The sequence below is a fragment of the Salvia splendens genome, chromosome 20 (genome assembly GCF_004379255.2).
Source record: "Salvia splendens isolate huo1 chromosome 20, SspV2, whole genome shotgun sequence".
Taxonomy (NCBI): Eukaryota; Viridiplantae; Streptophyta; class Magnoliopsida; order Lamiales; family Lamiaceae; genus Salvia; species Salvia splendens.
Window position 1 is genome coordinate 6,453,056 of NC_056051.1, and position 11,213 is coordinate 6,464,268.

Below are 11,213 nucleotides of genomic sequence, written 5' to 3' on the forward strand. Positions count from 1 at the left end.
GGTAGGTGTGGTAGGCGGTAGGTGTCGTGTGTCTCGAACCCTAGGCTTTTTCTCTATTTCATACACTTCAAAAATCGCGTTTTCAGCTTTCAGACGCGTCAAGCTACAGTACCCGGCCGGGTTGAATTGTTATACTGGAAAATTACCCGACCGGGTCACCTTTTCAGACTCCTTGCTGGCCTCAGGCTCTACCCGGCCGGGTTGAATTATTGTACTGTAAATTCACCCGGCCGGGTCCCTCTTGTCGTGCCTCTCCTGCCTCTGAACGCTTTTTGCCCCATTTTCTCCTCTTTTCAGCTGAGACAATTTTGTATCAGCTTAACTACCACGATCAAAGATCAACTACTATCTAGACAATCAAGTGCAGTTTTGTTTGTTCTAATAACTAATAAAAGCATATAATAAGCAAGTATCAATTAAGGACTAGAAAAGGCGGTGCGATAATGATATGAGAGATAATATGGAGAAAATGTAGAACTCAAGGATCCGATGCACAATTCCAAGCTCTTATCCAATTGATTCGCCTTACCTTTTGGTGTCTCTAGAGTTACTAAGTCAACCACGATTATAGATTAAACCCCCTCCCGAGGTGAGAAACCTGTAGATTAGATGCTAGAATTGAAGTCCCCTTCTAATCCTAAAACCTCTAACTCCCAAAACTTTGATTAGGTTAATGACCTCACTCAAAACCTCAACTCTCCCGAGTTCTATTGTATTAAGGTGTGATTTATTCTTCTTTCTGGATTAACTATTTCATCTCCCGATTAACGTAATTAATCCTACACAATCAAGTGGTGATCAAGCAATTGAAAGGAATAAACCCAAGAATAATCAAATAACTACAAGAGCAAGGCAAGAACAAAATCAATCGGATAAAAACTATGAAATTAGTGCATCATCACCAAAAATTCTACAAGAAATGTTTAGCTACTCATGTTCATGATAAAAAAACCATGTTCAACACATAGGAATTCAACAAAAACATGAATTAAAGATACTAAGTACTCCTGTGAAATCGATCTATGGAATGAAGCTTCAATCTTCCGATGTGTACTCTTCAAGCTTCAAATCTCTCTCTCCAAAGTGTTCTTGGGGGCTGTGGTAGGTGTGGTAGGCGGTAGGTGTCGTGTGTCTCGAACCCTAGGCTTTTTCTCTATTTCATACACTTCAAATATCGCGTTTTCAACTTTCAGACGCGTCAAGCTACAGTACCCGGCCGGGTCACCTTTTCAGACTCCTTGCTGGCCTCAGGCTCTACCCGGCCGGATTGAATTATTGTACTGTAAATTCACCCGGCCGGGTCCCTCTTGTCGTGCCTCTCCTGCCTCTGAACGCTTTTTGCCCCATTTTCTCCTCTTTTCAGCTGAGACAATTTTGTATCAGCTTAACTACCACGAACAAAGATCAACTACTATCTAGACAATCAAGTGCAGTTTTGTTTGTTCTAATAACTAATAAAAGCATATAATAAGCAAGTATCAATTAAGGACTAGAAAAGGAGGTGCGATAATGATATGAGAGATAATATAGAGAAAATGTAGAACTCAAGGATCCGATGCACAATTCCAAGCTCTTATCCAATTGATTCGCCTTACCTTTTGGTGTCTCTAGAGTTACTAAGTCAACCACGATTATAGATTAAACCCCCTCCCGAGGTGAGAAACCTGTAGATTAGATGCTAGAATTGAAGTCCCCTTCTAATCCTAAAACCTCTAACTCCCAAAAGTTTGATTAGGTTAATGACCTCACTCAAAACCTCAACTCTCCCGAGTTCTATTGTATTAAGGTGTGATTTATTCTTCTTTCCGGATTAACTATTTCATCTCCCGATTAATCTAATTAATCCTACACAATCAAGTGGTGATCAAGCAATTGAAAAGAATAAACCCAAGAATAATCAAATAACTACAAGAGCAAGGCAAGAACAAAATCAATCGGATAAAAACTATGAAATTAGTGCATCATCACCAAAAATTCTACAAGAAATGTTTAGCTACTCATGTTCATGATAAAAAAACCATGTTCAACACATAGGAATTCAACAAAAACATGAATTAAAGATACTAAGTACTCCTGTGAAATCGATCTATGGAATGAAGCTTCAATCTTCCGATGTAGACTCTTCAAGCTTCAAATCTCTCTCTCCAAAGTGTTCTTGGGGGCTGTGGTAGGTGTGGTAGGCGGTAGGTGTCGTGTGTCTCGAACCCTAGGCTTTTTCTCTATTTCATACACTTCAAAAATCGCGTTTTCAGCTTTCAGACGCGTCAAGCTACAGTACCCGGCCGGGTTGAATTGTTATACTGGAAATATACCCGACCGGGTCACCTTTTCAGACTCCTTGCTGGCCTCAGGCTCTACCCGGCCGGGTTGAATTATTGTACTGTAAATTCACCCGGCCGGGTCCCTCTTGTCGTGCCTCTTCTGCCTCTGAACGCTTTTTGCCCCATTTTCTTCTCTTTTCAGCTATTGATAAGTCGCATTCTAGGCCTTGGTTACTGGTCAGTATAAGGTGCTTTATTGGATAATATCTGCAAAATAGTTGTTAAAGTGTGCAGGTTGAAGTACTAAATCAGGAGGGAAGGTTCAGAAGGAATTCGAGTGAGAAAGCTGCGAAGAGTGTGCAAACTGGTCAGTATGAGCAGAAAATACGCAAACTGGTCAGGATGGATGCTACAGAACTGGACACGAGAAGGAAGGACTTGCTTGGAATAATCACCTATCTAAAGAAGGGCAAAATTGTCATTCCACATGAAGAGAAAGCCCTAGAAATTAGGGCAAGCCACCCTATAAATAGGAGCTGAACATAAAGAAAAGGAAAAATCGACACACCACTTTACTCAGGACTTATCATCACTTTTGAGGAGAATAGCTCCACTAGCTCTTAGTTCCATCTAAATCCAGCATCCTGACTTGAAGATTCCGGCCACCTGCCGGCGAGGAGCATCATGCCTGATTCATTCCGGCCGCCGTAGTTCCAGAAATTCCTCCAGTTTCAGTTTCCGATGAGCCAAACAATCTTTTACTTGCTTTGTTTTTAAGATTTCTTAGTTTAAGTACTTGTTTTTGCTTGCCTTTGATTTGGATTCCAGTAGCTACGTAGTTGGAATATCTTTTGGGTGATAATCTTGAATGCAATGAAGTTTATTGTGGTTTTATTTTGTGTTTCAGCTTGCTTATTATTTCTTTCTGCCAAGTAGCTAGATCTGGTATTTTTACGTTGATTTCCGTGGTTTAAGTGCTTGAATCTGCTTTGCTTAGTTAGATCTAGGTTTTCTTGGAGTGTTTACAAGTTTTAATCGAGTTAAGTTTCTAAAAAATGCATGGGAATCGTTTCTGCTTGCTTCTGTCACCTTGTCTCGCTGACCAGTTTGCGTAGATCTCAGTTTTCTTAGCTTTCGTTCTCGATTTCAAGTTAAATATTGCATTTACGAATTTTCAAGCTTGATCATTCATCAATGGAGTTTTTTAGATCTTGTTGTTTAGCTTGGTGAAGAAGATAATGTCACAATCAAAGAATGGGACCACTTGTGTTGCTTTTGTTGCTTTTTGCTTTTGTACTTGCACTTTTTCAGCTTTTCTGCACACCCAGGAGGCAGTCTGCCAGCATGTCCTTTGATTCTGTTTACCTTTTGTCTAGTCATTTTTAGTAAGTTTTGTCTAGTAGCTTCTCTCATACACACTCGTACCCTAATTTACACACGCACTTTAATTTCTCTTAGCACGCAACATTTAGAGCCCACCCTGACCTACTGGTCAGGAGGGGTATAGGTTCCATTTCATTTTCCGACTAGGTAAAACTCAACCCCAAAAAAGCGTGGTAGCTAACCAACCGCTCCCAGAATGTCATCGCAAGTGTATCTCGCCTACATCCATCTCTGTGGGATTCGACCCTTACTCCACTATACTAGCCAGTAGAAGTGGGTTGAGGTATTTTTTTGTTGATAGGGAAGATAGACACAGACCCAACGACACAGCTAGGTCTAGGTACCCTCCTGGCCAGCTGACACACACACAGAGTCATAGTCTCATCTTTTTCCCTCCTATCAAATGGCGCCGTTGCCAGGGATGGATGGCGTTTTTGCATACATTTGTTGCATGACACTTTGGTGTACATATAGTTAATTATTTTTCTTTTCTTTTGTTTATTAGTTTATGAGGAGTTTTGTTAAGAATTTTGGTGTAAATATTGTAGATAAACTTTTCTTTATTTTTTGTGTTCCGCAGTTAAATGAAACTGAGTCCAACTGGCCAAAGGAAGAAGGGGTGAATCCAGTCACCAATCATTCAGAATTAACCGCTGCCTTGCCTGTTGACTTGGATGCGAGCGAAGAGGAGGATCGCGGCACAACCATCAAGAGTGAACCGGAATCAATATCCGCAGCTGAAGATGAGAAAGCCAACATGGCTGACGACCAGGAAGATGATCCCGAGATAAGCTCATTGTACGCCCACTTGGATGGTGAACCACCGCAAGCAATCGTCATGACCCTAGGACAAGAAGCAGTCTACGTGAAGCCTCGTATTATGGCCGTCCTGCCTGTGTTCTTGGGGAGGAGTTGTGACAACCCATACGAGTTCTTGCATGAATTTTGCAAAATCTGCAAGGCTCAAAAGCGGCCAGCGGGGTCGAGCGAAAATGATTACAGACTGAAGGCCCTTCCCCTTGCCCTTAAAGGGGAGGCGAATACTTGGTTCAAGAGGCTGCCACCAAATTGTATCAGAACCTGGTCTGACTTCAAGATGATGTTCTTGGATCAGTTCTTCCCAGCGGCCAGGACAAGCGCACTAAGAGAAAAAATTCGAGGAGTTACACAAAGTTATGATGAGACCCTTACTCAGTACTGGTCAAGATACATGGGTCTGTTGGATGCGTGTCCGAACCATCGCATGACGGATATTGAGATACACCATACCTTCTATGAGGGGATGAACAAGACAACCAAGGATCTTGTAAACTCATCGTCCGGAGGAAGCTTCACGCAACTACGGGTCAGCGAAGCGAAGAGGGTCCTAGGGAAGCTACTAAGTGCAAAGAAGGAGTACGACAATTCAAGGGATGGATACAGCCGAGAAAGGGTTGCAAGTGCCTCGTTTACTGATCAGGAGCAGAAGCTTGAACAGAAGATGGATTTGAAGATGGAAGAGTTGAAGAAGACACTTCTGAGTGCAATTGAGAAAAACACTCCACCACCTTCCTCAACTGGGAGCTACAAGGGTGCAAAGCAAGGGAATCAAGGGTTGACCTATGATCAGCCAAACGACTTGGCCAGTATGGAGCAGGTCAATGCTGCCGGCTACTTTAATTCAAGTGGGAATTGGATCCAGGGTAGGCAACGGGATGCACCATGGAGGGATCACCCGAACTTTCGTTGGGGAGATGGGAACCAGAATCAAAACCAAGGTCAAGGTCAGAACCAATATAACTCCCATCCGAACCAAAACCCAACCCGTGGCCTAGCAAACCCTGACCACCAGTTTAACTGGTCAGGAAGGAACCAACAACCCCAAAACCAAAACCCACAAAACCCAAACTCTAACCCTAACCAGCATCACTACCCCAACCAGTTCAGTCAGTACCCTTCATACCGAAATCAGCCAAACTACCCCTACAACCAAAACCATCCATACTACCAGTCGTATCCCAACGGCCAGTATAACTCCCATCACCAGCAATATCCCTACCAACACCACCTGAATCCCAATCACAGTCAATCCCACAACTCTAACCAATTCGGTCAGTACCCCTCTCATCAAAATCAGCCAAACTATTCCTACCACCCATACCCTAACACCCAGTATAATCCCCACCATCAGCAAAACCCTAACCATTTCCCACACCAAAACAAGTCAGAAAGATCTATGGAAGAGATGATGGGAGAGATGCTTGCTTACCAACAAACCATGAGGAGTGAATTTCAGTCAAATAATGAAGTGGTGCAAGGCATGCAAAACGCCCAGAAAGAGCATAAAGAAAATATGGACATGTTGAATAAGCAACTGTCCTACCTGGCCAGTTCGATGAACGAGATTTGTGGGAATGCGGAAAGGCTCCCAGTTATGGTGCACATACATGACAAGCCTAATGTTAGCAAGGTGACATTGTGGTCAAGAACATCCTACAAGGAGCTTGAAGGGAATGAGTCATTTGGGGAATCAAGCAAGACGAAGGATATGGAGGACATACTGATCAAGAGGAGTGGTCCTGATAAAACTGAACCAGTTGCTGAACCTCAAATCAACCAGGGTCTGGAAGAGAGTTCAAGGGAAGCCACCAAAGAACCTGATGAAGAGGATATTGAAGAGACTATTTGTCGGAAGTTAAGATTCGCTAAAGCCACTTGGGCTCACCTACTGGCCGAGAAGAATGCAGAGAGAAAACAAGGGATGAAGCGCGCATCGAGGCAAATCATCGGGCGTAGGATTGAGAAAAAGAAGGGGCCCAGCAAGGTTCATGATCTTGTAGAGATCTCAAGTGAGGAGGACAAGACTCCTTGCAACAAAAAGAAGAGAAAGGACACTGATACTGACCAGGAAGATAGTGGACCTCCTACAAAACCTGGGGAGGATCCAAAACATAATACAACCAAGTCAGAGACCCCTGCTGTTGCTGGACATCCGTCATCGACCCTTACTATCCAGGAAGGGGGTTCTCCTACAAAACCTGGGGAGAACCCGACTGCAACTTTCTCCCAGCCAGTACAGAAGGCCAACATCGACAATCCACTTACCATCCCTGCTGCCCAGAAAGAGACACCAGTATCAGAAACTGACTTACAGGAAAATCAAGACAAAGAAAGAAAATGCAACCAAGAAAGAAAGAGGAAAGGCTATGGGGCAGCAAAGCAAAAGAAGGAGACCAAGAAGCCCAGGGTGGTCCTATCGGCCATTATGATCAAGAAGCTGGGACAAGTGCCCAAACTGATCGGGAGCAAGGTCCCCAGCAACCATCATCTGCGGCCCATGGAAAAGAGGAAAATCAAAGGGACTTTCAAGAATCATAAGAAAAAGAGTGACACCCTGATGTGTACCAACAAAGGAACCCGAGAAGGAAACTGCACAAGGCTCCTAACCAGAGAGGATCCAAAGGAGAAGATGACCGACCCTACCAACTGACCAGTTAGCTTTCTTTTTATTTTCAGTAAACTTGAGTTTTTTTTTCTAGTTGTGTTATTTATTTTTTTTGTACATGTTTTAGCATGCGTATACCCTCATTCATAACACTTAGTCTATTCCATAGTCTAAGTGTGAGAAGAAGAGGGTTTACAACTTTATATGTGTTTAGGATGTTTAGAAGTTGTCTTTGTTTTGTGTTTTTTTTATGTGAGTCCTATACCTTCTCCCACTTAGCCTATTGCATAGTCTAAGTGTGAGAAGTTTTTGTTGACATAGTATGTTTTGCATATTAGTTCTTGTTCCACATTGTCTATGTGTTCTCTATGTTCGTTATTCTTCTCCCACTTAGCCTATTACATAGTCTAAGTGTGAGAAGTTTCATATATAATATGTTTTCCATGTATTATGTGCTTTCTGGTCTTTTGTGTTTCTATGTGTTGGATACTGGTCATCCTGTTTTCCACTTCACTCAACTTGCGTGAAGGCAAGCAAGGATGAAGTGGGAGGAGGAGATAATGGCCAGTATAATTGTATATATGTGTTGTCATGTGTTGTGTCAGTCCCTAGTAAGTCAGTTTAGGTTAAGTTTTTTTTTTTTAGGACATGTGTTAAAACACGGGCTTAAAACTCAACTGCCTCAAACTGACGGTGAAGGGAATTGAGGGAGATAAGACATGCTGGACAATGGAAACCACCCCCCTTAGTATCTCCTAGTCAGTATAGATGACACAAGTATGAGAGAAAAACTCATCCTTAGAGCCAGATACAAAAGCCCTCTTAAATTGTGAGTTATAAGCCTAAGTGGAACCACTTTCCACCAATTTAGAAAAGAAAAGAGTGCCTGCCACATGATGCCTAGGGTAAGGTGACTGCGTGTAGCAAGTCCTGAAGGCAGTAGGAAACCCCCCATCTTAAAAAAAAAAAAAAAAAAAAAAAAACCATCCTTTAGAACCCCTCTTTCTAGCCAAATCTATACCCAGATATATAACCCACTAGCCACTGGGACTGTGTGTGCGAGGCATAAGGCAAGAAGGCGACTGGCCAGGAGGACATACAAGAAAAAAAACAACTAGAAAAAGAAATCGAGAAGGAAGGAGAAAATCGATCAGGAGAAATTCCAAGTCCAAAAAATATAAGAAGGAATAAGGGTGGCGAAGCCACATAAAGAAATGTTGAAGAAAATGGTCAAAAACACTTGACCACAAAAAGAAAGAAGAAGGAATAAGGGTGGCGAAGCCACAAAGAAGCTACTGACCAGTTGGAGTCCAATATCAGAAAACGTCCAGCCAAAGAGAAGCAACAGCCAAGAGCTCAAATGCACACAGTTCCCCCACATCGAAATAAAGTAGTAGTTTTTGAACCTTAGAGCCTTAGGAACATCTACCCCATACACTACAAACCAATAGCCCCGTTACAAACCTTAAAGCCCTTCAGGAGCCGCACGTGAGATCTGAGTCCGAAGCATCTGTGGTTCAGCATTTTGAGAGAAAACAGTCCTAATATCCCTAGTGAGGAATGAGCGACTGAGCGAATCTGGTGTTTGGCCGAGAGTTTGGGTGATCTTGACGAGCAGATATACTGACTGGGAAGGAAAAGGGGGGCGGCAGAAGTTCAAGGCTGTCTAAGGCCGGATTGCACCTAATCCCAAGGGGAGGGATGGTTGAAAATATAGCCCGTTCAATGTGTTTAAGTACTTGTGAGTCTGTTTATGTGTGTTGTCCGTCGTTTATGTGTTTTTCTTTGCGTCCAAGTTTTAGAGTCTTAGGTCGGTCAGGGGTGTAACCAGGCTAGAATTCGACTTATTTCTTTATGTTTGTTCTTCACGCTTGAGGACAAGCATGTGGTAAGTGTGAGCAGTTTGATAAGTCGCATTCTAGGCCTTGGTTACTGGTCAGTATAAGGTGCTTTATTGGATAATATCTGCAAAATAGTTGTTAAAGTGTGCAGGTTGAAGTACTAAATCAGGAGGGAAGGTTCAGAAGGAATTCGAGTGAGAAAGCTGCGAAGAGTGTGCAAACTGGTCAGTATGAGCAGAAAATACGCAAACTGGTCAGGATGGATGCTACAGAACTGAACACGAGAAGGAAGGACTTGCTTGGAATAATCACCTATCTAAAGAAGGGCAAAATTGTCATTCCACATGAAGAGAAAGCCCTAGAAATTAGGGCAAGCCACCCTATAAATAGGAGCTGAACATAAAGAAAAGGAAAAATCGACACACCACTTTACTCAGGACTTATCATCACTTTTGAGGAGAATAGCTCCACTAGCTCTTAGTTCCATCTAAATCCAGCATCCTGACTTGAAGATTCCGGCCACCTGCCGGCGAGGAGCATCATGCCTGATTCATTCCGGCCGCCGTAGTTCCAGAAATTCCTCCAGTTTCAGTTTCCGATGAGCCAAACAATCTTTTACTTGCTTTGTTTTTAAGATTTCTTAGTTTAAGTACTTGTTTTTGCTTGCCTTTGATTTGGATTCCAGTAGCTACGTAGTTGGAATATCTTTTGGGTGATAATCTTGAATGCAATGAAGTTTATTGTGGTTTTATTTTGTGTTTCAGCTTGCTTATTATTTCTTTCTGCCAAGTAGCTAGATCTGGTATTTTTACGTTGATTTCCGTGGTTTAAGTGCTTGAATCTGCTTTGCTTAGTTAGATCTAGGTTTTCTTGGAGTGTTTACAAGTTTTAATCGAGTTAAGTTTCTAAAAAATGCATGGGAATCGTTTCTGCTTGCTTCTGTCACCTTGTCTCGCTGACCAGTTTGCGTAGATCTCAGTTTTCTTAGCTTTCGTTCTCGATTTCAAGTTAAATATTGCATTTACGAATTTTCAAGCTTGATCATTCATCAATGGAGTTTTTTAGATCTTGTTGTTTAGCTTGGTGAAGAAGATAATGTCACAATCAAAGAATGGGACCACTTGTGTTGCTTTTGTTGCTTTTTGCTTTTGTACTTGCACTTTTTCAGCTTTTCTGCACACCCAGGAGGCAGTCTGCCAGCATGTCCTTTGATTCTGTTTACCTTTTGTCTAGTCATTTTTAGTAAGTTTTGTCTAGTAGCTTCTCTCATACACACTCGTACCCTAATTTACACACGCACTTTAATTTCTCTTAGCACGCAACATTTAGAGCCCACCCTGACCTACTGGTCAGGAGGGGTATAGGTTCCATTTCATTTTCCGACTAGGTAAAACTCAACCCCAAAAAAGCGTGGTAGCTAACCAACCGCTCCCAGAATGTCATCGCAAGTGTATCTCGCCTACATCCATCTCTGTGGGATTCGACCCTTACTCCACTATACTAGCCAGTAGAAGTGGGTTGAGGTATTTTTTTGTTGATAGGGAAGATAGACACAGACCCAACGACACAGCTAGGTCTAGGTACCCTCCTGGCCAGCTGACACACACACACAGAGTCATAGTCTCATCTTTTCTCCTCCTATCAGCTATCCTTCCTAGAACACTCAACAAAACACATAAAACTCCAGAGGGTAGAATAATCGGTTAGATGAAGACAATTTCGAGTGATAAAATTGACATTTAGCACTTCAACATACCAATTACACCTATGAAAATATGAGTTTGTCAACTCCCCCAAACTTAAAACCTTATTTGTCCTCAAATAACAATAAGAAGATCACAAATAATAAACTCATATGAAGGGTGAAATTGGGCTTTGCTTCAGATTCATATTTTAAAAACAACGGCATGGAATGCAAAATCAATCAAACATTACCTTGAGTTACTGTCTCGTGTATCACTTGGTTCCAATGCCCTCGCAGGTTTATGAAGTGTAATAGTTTTTTTTTTAGAAACTCACTCTCAAGTGTATAGAAATTCAATAATAATCTCTCAAATCAAAATACAAGCAGTGTTTACCATAGGCTTGCTCAAAATCAAGCATCTCCTCTACTAGATTGTGAATGTGAGTTTGAGATCGGAAAGGACTTTATTAAGGTTGTAGCGTGGCTCTTTGGAAGGTAGGGAATATTTTGGCTTAAGTGGCTAAAAGAATAGGAAGCACTAGTATCCCACAAATTACAGTTACCAACAAACAACCAGTTCCCAAAACGCATCTCAGAAAAGTAAGACTAGTGTCAAACTT